This window comes from Callorhinus ursinus, unplaced genomic scaffold, assembly GCF_003265705.2.
Source record: "Callorhinus ursinus isolate GAN/ISIS: 27379988/994484 unplaced genomic scaffold, GSC_fseal_2.0 scaffold1, whole genome shotgun sequence".
Lineage (NCBI taxonomy): Eukaryota > Metazoa > Chordata > Mammalia > Carnivora > Otariidae > Callorhinus > Callorhinus ursinus.
This window is the reverse complement of record NW_027397063.1, coordinates 115,338,225-115,353,789: the sequence shown is the minus strand read 5'-3', so window position 1 is coordinate 115,353,789 and position 15,565 is coordinate 115,338,225. Positions and strand designations below refer to the sequence as shown.

At 37.6% G+C, this 15,565-nt stretch overlaps 1 protein-coding gene and 1 non-coding gene across 3 annotated transcripts in view; one reads left to right on the top strand and one right to left on the bottom strand.

Moving 5' to 3' along the window:
- Positions 1-15,565, bottom strand: part of STAG1 (STAG1 cohesin complex component) — a 428,102-nt gene that overhangs the window by 233,130 nt on the left and 179,407 nt on the right. The window lies entirely within an intron of this gene.
- Positions 2,809-2,911, top strand: LOC112834499 (U6 spliceosomal RNA). Its single transcript, XR_003210924.1, has one exon. It is a non-coding gene; the product is annotated as a U6 spliceosomal RNA (small nuclear RNA).

Sequence of the window (15,565 nt, the reverse complement as noted above, 5' to 3'; positions counted from 1 at the left end):
AACCACATTCCCTTCTTCCATGGGAAAGAGAGGACTTTTTTTAAATTGCTAACGTATATATAACACTCTTTTTCTCTGTCTCATCACATTAGTGTCTGGAAGATTTTACTTTAAAGGTAAACAGAAAATTAGAAAAAAGATTACAGTTGTAGAAGAGGGTAAAAAGAAAAAGAAAGAATACCATGGTATCTGTTCAAGGTTCAGTTCTGCTGAATAATGTGTCAAGGACATGCTGGCTAAGAATGGTGGTGAGGACAAGGAATGGATAAAGCAGGTCAAGTGATTTTAAGACTCACAGCTCAAGCAAAAATGCTTTCTGACCAAGGTAAGGAAGTATGGCACAAAGCTAAAGAGGAAGCCATTTCTCCACTTCTACATGGGGCCCATAATTGTGAAAACACTCTAAAGATGGTGAACAAATTTTAATTCCCGAAGAGACAGTACAAATGTATAATCCCACCAGCTGTATGTGAGGAGTCCAAAAACATTCTGAATAAAACTAGTTAACAGGGGCTTGAGCATTATAAATATTAAAATTTAACACAAAAGTATTGAAAATAATATAGATCAAATATAATGTAGGGCTACAATGTAGAAAATATAAGAAAATAGAGCACAGAAATAAATCCAGGTATACACAGAACTTAAGCTATGACAAAGGAGATACTTCAGTTTTTGAAGAAAAGGAGTGGTTAATTTAATAAATAATTCTGGTATAATTGGTTATTCTTCTGAAAGGAAACATTTTAAAGGAGGGGGGTAAAAGCCAAATAATCTAAAGAACTAAACTCCAGAGAGATAAATCCTTCTTGAATTGGCAGACACTGGTGGTTGTTAGAGGCACTGCCAAATATGCGCATAGGTTGCTGGATTATACAGTATTTCATAATACATAAGGCCTTGGCTTAGCCTAGGGGACAGGATAAAACAGAAAACCACATAAGACACATTGTGGGGAATCTTCACTAGAGAAAATATTTTTAAGTAGCCATACGGTACACATACAGGGGACCAAAGGATAAGAAATATGGCACATGTCTCATCAAAAAGAATGAAAGCCAAGGGATAATGAAAAGACGTATTTAAAGCACTGAAAGAAAAAAGTGCCCATCAGTTGGTGAAAAAACCCAGCTTCCCTGTGATCCAACAAAGATCAACAAATGGACAGCAATCCACGAACAACTCCAGGAGACCTCTAGAGTCCACTTAGGACATTTTAACAAGAAAAGTGAGAATCATCACAAGAGAAGGAAGGCAACTTCATTTTGCATGCATAATCCCATCCCCCAAACTAACACCAGTTCACAGTGCTCCAAAGGCACTTGCCAGTTAAAAAGAGTTCCTCTTGCTAGGAAAGGAAGAATATGGTGAGCAACCAGCTCCCCAGCCTTGCAGGGCACTGTGCATAAGTCCAGCTTTGGTTTCACCCCTAGATCAGCAGCCCATAGATGTACTGAGCTAGCTAGGAACAAGGAATAAAAGCAGAAGCTATTAATAGCAGACAAGCACCAGCAGCAATCATGGTTCAGACCTACTCTGCAGACAAACTCAGCATATTTTACCACTGACAAAGCCAAAGATTAGCACAGCCACTGTGGACTCCTGAAGATCTTGCCAGATTTCTCCCTACAGGTATTTCTGTTGGCTGAAACCAGCTGCCTGAGTCTCTCCCTGAAACCTTTCCCTGCCACCACCAGATCTGCCCCACAGCCACGCAGGATCTCTATGGCTGCCGAAGAGTAAAACACCAGTCACCTGAGTCCCTCTGTAGCCCCACAGGAGCCAATGAGCCACATAAGCAGCCAACTTGAGCTTCTACAGCTAGGTGAGTATAAGACACCAGCCTAGTGCCACTTCCCCATCACTGAACACTGTTCCCACACTCAGAGGTAACCCCTCTAGCTGTGCACCACTGACTTAACACTCATCACTGGCCTCCCACTACAGCATGCATGCACAAGGCTAGGGAAAAATAGGCAGCCACTGGTGAGTGTACCAAAAGCCAAGAAACCCTGCAGCTTCTGGTAGGCTCAGATCAGGCCCTGCCTTCTGCCACTGTCTGGGACCACCTTGCCCACCTGTACCTAGCTCCTCTAGGCTGTGTACCCACAACTGCACCCCCCCCAAACCCCACCCATGGCCTCTACCGCAGTGTGCTTGCCTGGAGGGAGTATGCAACCACAGGAGAGCACACTGCCAGCCAGGGCCTCGAGAGCTACCAGTGAGCCCATATTTGGCTCTAGCCCTTGCTACCAGCACTGATACTTATTACTATAACTGTGTCTAAGGCAGGTCTCCTCCACTGCATAGACAACTGCAGCTACCCACCACAGCTGAGTGTGTGCACACCACTGGCTCTGGCCACGATCACTGTCTGCCTTGGTCCCTAGCTACCAAACCTGGAGGTGTTGCTTAGGACCCAAACAGCCCTTGTAGTCAGTACAGATTTTCCTCAGTGCTCACTAAAAACCACCTGGTTGTTAATGCAGTGAAACATGGTGGCCTGAACAGAAAAGACATCATGCCATGCCTTCCTGTACCTAGTGCCACCACATGCCACATTGCTCACCTTACACCAGTAGACCAAGGGTCAGTGCATGATTAAGTGTGCCTTCACACACAGGTAAAAGGCTCCCCTTATGGAAGAGGTAACTGCTTCTTCATGCATAGACATGAAAGCACAGCTTCAGGATTATCAAGAATCAAGGAACTTTGTCTCCACAAAAGGAATGAGGTATACCTCCAGTAACTGGCCCGAAGAAATCCAGATCCAGAAACTGTTGGACAAAGAATTCAACATAGTTTTTTGTGATTGCTTCTGCAGCACATATACTAAATTGAAATGATACAGAGATTAGCATGGCCCCAATGCAAGAATGACATGCAAACTCATTAAGTGTTCCAAAATTAAAAAAAAAAAAATTATACACCTAATCAGAGAGGTCCAAAAGAACACAGATAAACAAAGATATCAGAAAAAATATATAATAACAAAATAAAAAGTTTGTACAAAGAAAGAAAATGTAAGAAAGAACAACAGAAATTCTGAAGCTAAAGAATACAGTGAGTATAATGAACAACTGAATAAGAGTTTCAACAATGAACCTGAATAAGCTGAAGGGAGAATCATTAAGCTAGAACACAGATCAAATGAAATTTTCTAAATATAGCAGCAAAAAGAAGAGTGACAAGGAATGAAGAAAGCTTATGGGAATTATGGCATACTGACAAAAGAAATAACATATACATCACTGGAGTCCCAAAAGGAAATGAGAAGAAAATATAGAAAGCTTATTTTAAAAAATAATGGATCAAGTTATTTTTTTATTTCTCTTTTGATTTCTTTTGACACACTGTTCAATAGCAAGTTTAATCTCCACATATTTATGGATCTTCCATTTTTTTCATGTAATTTATTTCTAGTTTCATACTATTGTGGATGTAAAATAAATATGCTTGATATGATTTTGATCATCATTAAGACTTGTTTTCTGGGGGCACCTGGGTGGCTCAGATGGTTAACCATCTGCCTTCAGCTCAGGTCATGATCCTGGGGTCCTGGGATCGAGCCCCACATCGGATTCCTGGCTCAGCGGGGAGCCTGCTTCTCCCTCTCCCTCTGCCTCTCCCCCTGCTCATGCTCCTTCTCTCTCTGTATCTCTGTGTCTCAAATGAATAAATAAAATCTTAAAAAAAAAAGACTTGTTTTCTGGCCTAACACATGATCTATCTTGGAAAATAGATCCATGTGAACTTCAGAAGAATGTGTACTCTGTTCTTTTGGATGAAATGTCTTGCAAATATATGTTAGGACTATTTAGTCTAACCTGTCATTTAAGGTTTCCTTACTGACTCTGTATAAATGATCTATGAATTGATGTAAGTGGGGTATTAAAGTCCCCCACTATTATTGGATTGCTGTACATTTCTCCCTTTAGGTCTCTTTAATATTTTCTTTACATATTTAGGTGCTCCTATGTTGGGTGCATAAATATTTACAAATGCTGTATCATCTTATTGGATTGACCCCTTTATCATTACATAACAGGATTTGTTGTCTTGTATTACAATCCTTGTTTTTAAAATCTATTTTGGCTGGTATAAATATAGCTAATCCAGCTTTCTTACAGTTTCCATTTGCATGGGATACCTTTTTCCATCTCTTTGATTTAAGGCCACGTGAGTCCTTATATCTAAGGTGAGTCTCTCACCATGTAGATGGATCTTCTTATTGTTATCCATTCAGCTGCTCCATGTCTTCTGATTTGCAAATTTAGTCCATTTACGTTTAAAGTAATTAATGATAAGTATGTACTTAATGCCATTTTGTTTATTTCCTGGCTATCTTTGTAGTTCTTCTCTATTCTTTTCTTCTTCCCTTGAAACACAGGAAAATGTAAATTTAACATACCAAATTTCTGGGATGGAGCAAAAGCAGTTCTAAGTGGGAAGCTCACAGTGATAAATGCTTATATCAAGAAACAATAAAAACCTCAAATATATAACCTAACTGTATACCTAAAGGAACTAGGAAAAAAAAAGAACAAATAAAGCCCAAAGTTAGAAGGAAATAATAAAGATGAGAGTAGAAATAAGTGAAATAAAAACTAAAAGGATAATAGAAAAGAACAGTGAAACTAAGAGCTGCTTCTTTGAAAAGATGAACAAAACTGACAAACCTTTGGACTCGTCTAGAAGAAAGATGACTCAAAATCAAACATAAGACATGTTATGACTGACACCACTGAAATAGAAAGGATCATAAGATATTACTATAATAATCATATGCTAAGAAATTAGACAACTTAGAAAAAATGGATAAATTCTTAGAAAATAAAAACTCCCGAGACCAAACCATTATCTAATAGAAAACCTGCACTTACTAGTAAGGAGACTAAATTAAGTTATGAAAAGCCTCCTAACAAACAACAGTACAGGACGAGTCAGCTTCTCTGGTGAATTCTACCAAACATTCAAATTAGAATTAATACAAATCCTTTCTAATAGAAGAGGAGGAAACTTTACCAAACTCACTTTAAGAGGCAAGCATTACCCTGATCCCAAAACAAGATACAGATACCTTGCAGGCCAGGAGAAAATGGAAAGACAAATTCAAAGTGCTAAAAGAAAGAAACTACCAACCAAGAATACTTTACCTAGTAATGCTGTCCTTCAAAACTGAAAGTGAAATAAAGACCTTCCCTAAACAAAAGTTGAGGAAACTCATCACCACTAAACCTGCATTACAAGAAATGCTGAAAAGAGATTTGAGCTGAAACAAAAGGACTCTATTATTAACATGAAAACATGACAAAATATAGAACTCCTGGGTGGCTCAGTTGCTTAAGCATCTGCCTTCAGCTCAGGTCATGATCCTGGAGTCCCAGGACTGAGCCCCACGTCAGGCTCCCTGCTCAGTGGGGAGTCTGTCTTTCCCTCTCCCCCCACTTGTTCTTTCTCTCTCTCTCTCTCTCTCTCTCTCAAATAAATAAAATCTTTAAAAAAGACCATGATAATATATGACACACAAAGCACATAGACAGATTCAGAACCCCTAATATTATAATATGGTAGTGTGTTAACTACTTTAGCATAAAGGTTAAAGGACAAAAATATTAAAAATAGCTACCACTTTAATGAACACACAATATAAAAAAATGTAAATGTGACATCAAAAACATAAACAAAGAAGTGGGGGTACCTTGTAGAGATAGATGCACTCTCATGTTCACTGCATCATTTTTCACAAAGGCCAAAATATGGAAACAACCTAAGTGCCCATCAATGGATGAATGAATAGGAAAATGTGGTATATGTACATTGGAATACTTTTCAGCCAAGAGAAAGAAGGAAATCCTGTCACTTGTAATAACCTGGATAAACCTTCAAGTCATAATGCTAAGTGAAATAAGTAAGACTGAGAAAAATATACTGCCTGATTTCACTTATATAGGGAATCTAAAAAAAAAGCCAAACTCAGAGAAACAGACATAGAGTGGTGGTTACCAGGGACTGGAAGATAGGGGAAATGGGAAAGAATCAGTCAAAGGATATAAACTTCCAATTATAAGATTAACAAGTTCTGGGGATAATGTACAGAATGATGATTATAGCTAATAATACTGTATTCTATAATTTTAAATGTTATCACCACAAAAAACAAATGGAAATAATACAAAGGGATGGTGTGTTATTAGCTAATGCTATAGTGGTAATCATTTTGCAATATACAAATAAATCAAAGTTACACACTTTAAACTTACACAATGTTATATGTCAACCGCATCTCAATAAAAATGAGGGAAAAAAGAAAAAACGCAGAATTTTTTATCCAGCAAAAAGTATTTCAAATAAAAGGAAAATAAAAACTTTCCAGACTAAGAAAACTAAAACAAAACGAAGCAAATAGACTAAACATTCCTCTTGAAAGACAAAGACCATCCAGACTATATAAAAAGACCCAATCACATGGTATCTACAAGAGACACACTTTACATATAGAAGCACAGATTGTACTGAAAGAATGAAAAAAATACGTATCATGCAAACTTTATAATAAAGCTGTTATGATTATATTTCTATCAGACAAAAGTAGAAATCAAGACAAGGAGTATAACAAATATTAAAAGAAGCATTTTATAATAATAAAGTGGTAAATTTATCAGGAAGATACACATTATGAAGAAAACACATTATCAAAATCTGTAGAATGCAGATTTTTAGAACTTAGTCTAAAACAGTGTTTAGAGAGAAATATATAGCTTTAAATATTTACCAAAAAAAAAGGTCTAATTCAACGATTTAAGCTTCCACCTTAAGAAACTCCTATTACATTTCTTTTTTTTTTTTGAAGATTTTGTTTATTTGACACAGAGAGAGAGAGAGCGAGCACAAACAGGAGGAGCAGCAGAGGGAGAGGGAGAAGCAGACTCCCTGCTGAGCAGGGAGCCCTATATGTGGGACTCAATCCCAGCACCCTGGGATCATGACCTGAACCAAAAGCAGACGCTTAACTGACTGAGCCACCCAGGTGCCCTCCTATTATATTTCAACACGAGTTGTCCCCACTTAAGGAGTAAGGAAAGATAAGCAGTACAGTTTGAAGATTACCAGTAAGAACACTTTTTTTTTTTTAAGTGATCTCTACACCCAATGTGGGCTCGAACTTACAACCCCAAGATCAAGATTCACATACTCTACTGACTGAGGCAGCCAGGCACCCCACAAAGAACACTTCTGGTAACATACCTACAGTCTCTCAAAGAGAAGGTCACAGCTTTTGAATATCTGAATTATAAGTTAAAGTCACACAATCATTCTGGGACCTAAGCTGACAGAAACTCTATGATCCCCTATAAGAGGCTTCCAAGGTTGACCCTGAGAAACCAATATCCAACTGATAAAGAGGAAAACAAAGAAAAGCATGGCAGATTTTTATAATTCAGGCTTGGTAGTTATACATTACCACTTTGGGTAAAATGAGAAAAATCATTACATTTGCTATAACAATTTTATCATATTAAAATAGAGGAGAGTATGATAAAGAATTCGAGGTATTTAGAAAAATAACATTTTAAAAATTGGGAAAGAAAAACTAAAGCAAAAACAACAAAAAAAGTCAAGGTTCAAAGAGAAGATACAAATATGTGGCACAAAACAGTCAATGTTGTAGTTAAAAGTGAGTTTTAAATCTTCTTCTAAGCTTTTTGTAAGCTAAACCTAAAAGAAAACTCAATCAATTCAATCTGGATCTCTACACAGTACACTGAGTGCATATTCTTCAAACTCTAGTAGATAAATATACTTCTTTCTGCAGGCCATTTGATAAGACCTTGGTTAAGCAGACAAGGACATAGAGAATTAGTATTCTATAGTGTTGCTTAAGAGTAGATTCATCTGCTTCAGAGGAAGACAAGCAGATGGCAAAGATAACATACTACATTGTAAACTAAAGACCCTAACTAGAAATCTTAAATGAAGGGCCCTCCCTCTTCCAAAGTGAGAATGACTATGTAATAATTAATATTTAGATGATTTTTTCCATATAGCTTTTAGCAATATCATATACATGTTTTCCGTGAATGTAAATGTAAATACTACACAGGTAGACTGAGAATTCTTTATTACACCATGAGACTAGACTGTTATTTTACCCTCAGGTATAAGCTAAAATGTTCTTGGGTTTTCAGAGCTCTCCAAAGACTTTTTTTTTTTTTTAAAGTAAATACTTCAAGGGAAAAAACCAGACTGATCCTACACATGTAATGCTATTTCTTTCACTGCTACTCCTATTCCTACTGTATTAACTAACTGCGGTTTCTGGCCAATGTGATCCCATCGCTGCCCTTTTACACAATTATATTATTGCACACATTCAGAGAAATTTGTTTTTAAGCTCAGATAAATGGTGTGACCCTTCAATGACAGGCCAGATTTTATTCCACAGTTAGGAATGGAATCACAGATTATAATGCCATTTTTCAGACAAATAAACACTATGTCCCATACACAGCCATTTTTCAGACAAATAAACACTATGTCCCATACACAGCATATTTCATAATTTCACTTGACACTAATCTTAGTTTTCTCTTTTGTTTCGTATTATCTGCTTTGAAACGGAAAGACACTACCAACAAGTACATAAGCCTGAATACTGTAATAAGCATGTCTAAATAAAATGGTAAAGAAAAATTAAAATGATACTTTAAATATCATTCCTCTTAATGTCAAGCTTTTGTAATATTTTTCTCCGGTTCATAACATGTCTTTGCATTTGTGATATTTATCTTGCAGAAGTTCTCATCTGAGAAATTTTGCAGATGACAACTTGAATATGAATTCTTGATATAATGGTCATCACACTTCCATTTAGGACAAAACAACTGCTAGGGCAAGCAAGGTAGCAAAGCCTGCAGGATGCAAGCAAGGCTATGGATTCTTGCAGGGGTTGTTAGAGAAAAGAAACAGTGCAAAATTAAGTACTTTCTGAGAGCTAAGCATGAGATGGGTAGATACCAGCCAAAAGGAAACCAAAAAACAAAAAACAAAAAACAAAGCCTGCAAAGACTGCTGCTACTTCTTCCTTCAAAAACTGGAGCCTTCAGAGATTACTTAATCTTCTTTAGGATAGTAGAAGCCCTGAGGTATGTGGTCCTAGGAAGGCCTGCTATAAATTCTTGGCCGCAGAGGAACTCCAGGGGACCACTAGGATTAAGCTGAGTTGCCTCCTATTCCTAAGGCTGGAAAAGTACTATCCAACTAAAAGAACTGTTGGTTATGTGATACTCACAGGAATGGAGACCATGACAACACCTATTATATACATGAATTTGTGCCAAAGGAGGGATCCTAATAATTTGACTTGACCATCCACATTGAAAAAAGCCTTAAGAAGTCAAAGCAAAATAAGACTCACTTATCAGCCAAGATGGGTATATTTGAAACAGATGGAAAATTTAAAGAATGGAAAGGATATTCTCGAAGTTTAAAAAATAAAAAACTTTCAAATTTAAATACTCATTGGTTCAATGAAAGAATAATCACTATGGAAAATGAATGTAATGTCCTGGAAGTTCAGTGGGGGGGGAATCTCAAGATAAAAGAAAAATATACAAAGAGAATTCATATGGAAAGGGGTAAAATACTTGGCAGATGTATACAGGAGATATAAAATATACAGGTGTTTAACAAGGAATGAAAAGAAACACAATTAAGCTGATCATTTTAAGAGGAAAATCTACCTGATCAATAAAAGATTTAAATCTGAACAAAAACATGGCTTATCTAGTTCTGACAGAATGGGAAAATGACACATATAAGCATAGCCAGGTAAAATTCATGAATTCCAAGGAAAAAGAGAAAATCTTATAAATCCCAGGACCAATAATCAAACACAACATATACAAACTCTACTCCCAGACAAAGCATCCATCTGCATTCAATGCCTCTCTCTCAAGCAAATAGCTGCAAACACCAAACATCTGAGGAAAACCTCTGCACAACAATTACCAATTTACTGTGCCTCAGCACCAAAGTTACCCCACCAGTATCTGCTCTATAATAATGGACTAGACTTTACAAGCACTTCTCCTTCAAAGTAAATACTATGTTAAGCTAATTATTAGCACAGGGCTCTGAAAGGACACTCAAGGAAGAAGGGGGACTTCTCTTCCTGGTTTTGCTATGTCAAGAGTTTTGTGTTTTTTATTCTTGCTGCATAATCCATCAGTGGTGGTCTATCTCATCCTCATGCTAAGAGTGTGCATTTCTTCGGTATTCTTGTGCCCCAGCCTGGGATTGGTGATTACCCTCTTGATGCAGCCCTCCCAACACAGACACTGGCATGCTCCAAGTCTTATCTGGCAGCAGTGCCTCATCTTCCACTGTAATACTGTCTACCATAGTCAACACGACTATATCTCAGAATGTTGCTTCCTGCTGCCTAGCAAATGTGAACCAGCTCTGGCTAAGGCAATCCAGTGAACCCCTCTGTCATTCAACAGGCTGCAAACCCACCTTCTCCAACAATGTCCAAACCCAAGTATGAGGAAAAGGACCAGCACATCCAAGTCTTTCTTCCCTTGAGAAATGTCTTTGAACTCTAGAGTCTCATTTAGTGTTATCTTTACATCTTTATAGTTATTCCTTTATCATAATTTATTAATTACATATAATTTTACCAATTCAAATAACTGTGTGGTTTCTGACTCTGGGTTAAATCCAGATTGGTTCAGAATGGGTCCCAGGAGTGGTTCCAGAAGATAAACCAGTAAAGATTAGATTTGGGGATTGGTTTGGTCATGCTCTTGGGATTAAGCACAGGGCTGAGCTCCTCGCCAAGGAAAAGGAATACTAGTAATCTATGACATGCAGTAGTTTCAGAAAACCAATCAAGCTATCACCTGTGGTACACTGTGATGAAGCATCAACTCAAGCATATCTCTGAAAGCTTAAGTGGCTGTTGTATTTGCCATTATGGCAGTAATGATAACTATAAGGACAGTAATATAAAACAGATCCTTTTGTGTATACTTGAGCACTTAGAAAATGTCAAGCTCAGTCCATTAACTCTCAGTCACAATGAGAGAACCAGAGAGCTTCCCGGATTCCCCTAGAAGAATTATCTTCTTTCTTATAGGTGTGGGGCTGATACTGCTGAAAATCAAGGCAAAAATTTATTATTTATTTATTTGACACACAGAGAGAGAGAGAGAGAATATAAGCAGGGGAGCAGCAGAGGGAGAGAGACAAGCAGGCTCCTTGCTGAGCAGAGAGCCCAATGTGGGGCTTGATCCCAGGACTCCAGGATCATGACCTGAGCTGAAGGCAGACGCCCAACCAAGTGACCCACCCAGGAGCCCCAAACAAGGCAAAAATTTAATTGTGTAGGTTGCTGAATTACAACAACAGTTGAATTCGGTCTCATCAAGTTTCTCATTTGAAAATTAGGACCTGGATGAGGAAAAGAATGGGATCCTGAAACTGGGAAGAGAGATACCTGGTTTGTCCTACATGAAACTTAACAATTTTGAACCTGTCCCCATTCCTCCCTCCCCAAACCCTACTCATAATTGGGAGCCTCCAATACCAGTGAAAGTAGCTTGCTTTCCAGTGTCTGAGAACACTAGCCTTCTCTGGCTTGAAAAATCTCTGATAATCTCATGTGGGCAGATAACCTTGAAGGGGAATGCTCATTAAGACCCACAACCATCTCTATTACCTCTAGATCCATAATTAGGGTCAAATCTCAATATGCTCCAGAAAGATAAGTACACACAATGACCCAGCAGGAAAGAGCTTAAATACCCAACAGAAACTCAAGAGCTACATATGATAGTGGATTCTAAAAGCAACTGACCAAGGGGGATGAAATATAATGCTACATCAGGCCAAACTAATGGATAGGCGTGCACTTCCTGGAGACTCCAGATTTAACGTGTTAGTTCACGTAGCTAGAAATGACTGTAATACCTTACCTGGTTGGTGAGATAAAAGCTGCCTTTAAAGGGTGAGATGACCAAGCTTCCTTGGCATATGGAGGGAGTAAAGAATCCAGTGATTTAGGAATATGGGACTGGATTTATCTTTTAAGAATTTCATACCCCTACTCCTCCTCAACTATGTTCTACAAGAAGGCCCAGAAAGCAATGAGAACCACACTGGTAAAGGGAGGATCTACATCCTTATAAAGGTCTGTGACTAGTCTCTTATGTAAGTCAGGTATGAGTATAGGGTATGTGGCCATTAAGAAAACCTTCCAGGTTTCAAGGGAGATGATGGCATCCAAGGTAACACAGCCCAAGTAGCCACATCTAATCATGAAAGGTAAGATGGGAACATTATTTGTTAAGGGCAGCAGGGATGTACTGGTAATCAGAATGTCTTGCCCTACAGAGATCTTTGGCAATAGATAATGATTAGAGTACCTCTGGGAACAAAAAAGCTTGAAGCCTACCATAATATTGTTTGATTTATGCAACAGAAAAAATTCTAGGTCTGGTAGCCAGAAGTTTAACTTATATCAACCAACATGGTGGAAAGTTACAGCCTTCACTAGTTGACAATCCTGAGTTAGTTCACAGACCCAGAGAACATTAAAAGACATGGAGACCAGGTAGGTTCCTTGAAGAAAAACCTTGCATAACTATTACAAGTACACACCATACATCCTCTAATCTTTCCTCAGAGCTTTGCAGCTATTAATTAGAGGTACGATGCACTTTGAAAAGGAATTATCTAGACATTTTGTGTATAAATAAACACCATCTCTGAACTGATCTTAATTTCTGGGGATCCAAAATGCTACTGTGGTCCACCAGTTAAATTAGGGGCTTATGATGGTCAGGTGATACATGGGGTTGTAAATCAAGTCTAACTCATAGTGAACATAAATAGTCCAGGGACCCACTCTGTGGTTATTTCCTTGGTTCCTAAACAAACACTTGGAAAAGACATATTTGGCAACTGGAAGAACCCCATTTGGACTTTCTGACCCATGACGTAAGGGACATAATGGTAGGAATGTCTAAAGTTCATCGAATTTCCTCTCCTTATCAAAACAATAAACTAGAAGCAATGTTATATCCCTGGAGTAGGTGCCGAGTTTAATTAAGACTTCAAAAAACAGAGGTGGTGAACAGTATTACATCCCCATTAAACTCACCAGTTCAGCCTACATAAAAGACAGATCCTACAGAATTATAGATTATCAAAAACTTAATCAAGTAGTGACTTTCACTTTAATTGCAATTCCTAGCTCCTGATATGCAGCTACTGACCAAGCTAATGTCTTTTTCTCCAAATAAAAAAGACCTCTCAAAGTAAGTCGTTATTGTGTATAAAGTACAGGGATTGCGAATAAGGATACTTTCCCACTGTTGCTTCTGCACTATGTTAATGTGCCTGCTCTCTGCCACAATGTAAGTTGTCTTGGCCATCTATTATCTCACAATTTCTGTGAGTCAGGAGTCTAGACACAGCTCACCTAAATCTGCTTAGGGTCTCACTTGACTGCAATCAAGGTGTTTACTGCTCTATATTCTTATTTGGAGGCTCAAATGGAAAAGAATCCACTTCCAAGCTCACTTACATTGTTGGAAGAATTTACTTCCTTGTGATTGGTTGTAGAACTGAGCTCCCTGACCTCCTGCTAGCAAGTGGTTGGAGACAACTCTCTAGTCCAAGAAGATATGAACAGTTCCTTGACATATAGGCATCCCCAACATCAACTTACTTTGTCAAACCAACAAGAAAAAACCCTAGAGCAAGTGTGCTAGCAAGACAGCATCATACGTAACATAATGTAATCACAGAATTGCCCTATATCATTGTGGCTGTAACTGATGATTAGAAGCCAGCCACAAGTCTCACTCGAAGGAAGGGGTCAAGAGCATGAATACCAGGAAGTGGCAGTCATTAGGGGCCACATTTGAGTCTGCTCACCATAACAATCCACAGACACCTCCATCATCTTTACATTCCAGAAAACACCACCCTCCTCCACTGTTTTGATGACATGCCCAGGACCACTGAATGGCCAGATATTTTAGTGAGATAGCCACTGGCCCCCAGACTTTTAGGGGGTTTTCTTCCAACCTCTATTTCATATATATCTTAGTAAGGCTTAAAATGTGTCTGCTACTTCCTGATCCTATTCAATTAGCACAATGCTGTCAAAAATAAAATTATGTAAATACCAGAAGAAAAAAAAAGAAAAGAAATGAAAAATTTAAGAAGCAGGACTGGGGGTGGGCAGGAAAAGGGAGGGGGCTGCTATTTTGGTCACTGTATCATTTTATTATCATGTGCATGTATTGTTTAGATAAAAATAAATAAAATGTGGTTTATAAAAAGAAGAAAATAAAGATGTAGAACAAAAGATAAACAAAAATAGAAATACTGAAGTGGCAATATTAACATCAAATTGACATTAAAGATAAGAAGCACTAAACAGGAAATATTATATATAATGGTAAAAGGCTAAGTATTCATAGGATTTAAACAAGTAAAATATTTACTTTGTTTGCTTTTATACTTTTAGAATTCTCAAATCCAACAGTATTTCATCTACATTTTTTCTAATTATTTTATTACATTATTGTTCATTACATCTAGATTTGGGGGGATGGTATGATGTAACAGATATGTTCTCTACAAGTTGTTAATTAGTGGTCAATTATGGAGAAAGAGGCAGAACATCATTTTTAACATTAATTATTATATATACTTAGGTCTGCTTTTGTTCAACTGATCCATCTGCCAGTTGCTGAACCAATGACATACATTAATATTTTCTGCAGCTTTATGATACAGTCTACCAATTAGTAGAGTGAGCCTCTCATTACTCATTTTCAGAATTTTCTTAGCTAATTAATTTGTACTTTTCATTCACTTCAGCAATATCAAAAACAATCCTTAAATTTTTATTGTTTCTGCCTTATATACATAAATGAATTTTAAAAGACGTTTAAAGGAAATGTAAATGGACAATAAATATTTCAGAAAAATGTAACCTGAGTTACTAATACTCAAAGAAAAAAATTCCTGAGAATTCAAAATGCCACCATTTTTGTCTTTCAAAATGATAAATACTATTATAAAACTGTAAGTCTTAGTGTTACCAGGGTTTTGGAAAATACATATTTTTCTTTTTTTAAAGATTTTATTTATTTATTTGACAGAGAGATACAGCGAGAGAGGGAACACAAGGGGAGCAGGAGAGGGAGAAGCAGGCTTCCTGCAGAGCAGGGAGCCCAATGCAGGGCTCGATCCCAGGACCCTGGGATCATGATCTGAGCCGAAGGCACGACTGAGCCACCCAGGTGCCCCTACTTTTTAATTCAAGTAAAATTAACATAGTGTTATTAGTTTCAGGTGTAAAATACAATGATTCAAAATTTTATACATTTCTCAGTGCTCATCAAGATAAGTGTAGACTTACTCCCCTATATCTATTTCACACCCCTGATGCAACCCAACTGCCCTTTGGCAACCATCGGTTTGTTCTCTGTTTTTGAGACCTTTTTTATTGTATTTCTTTACCATTCTTTGTTCACTTGTTTTG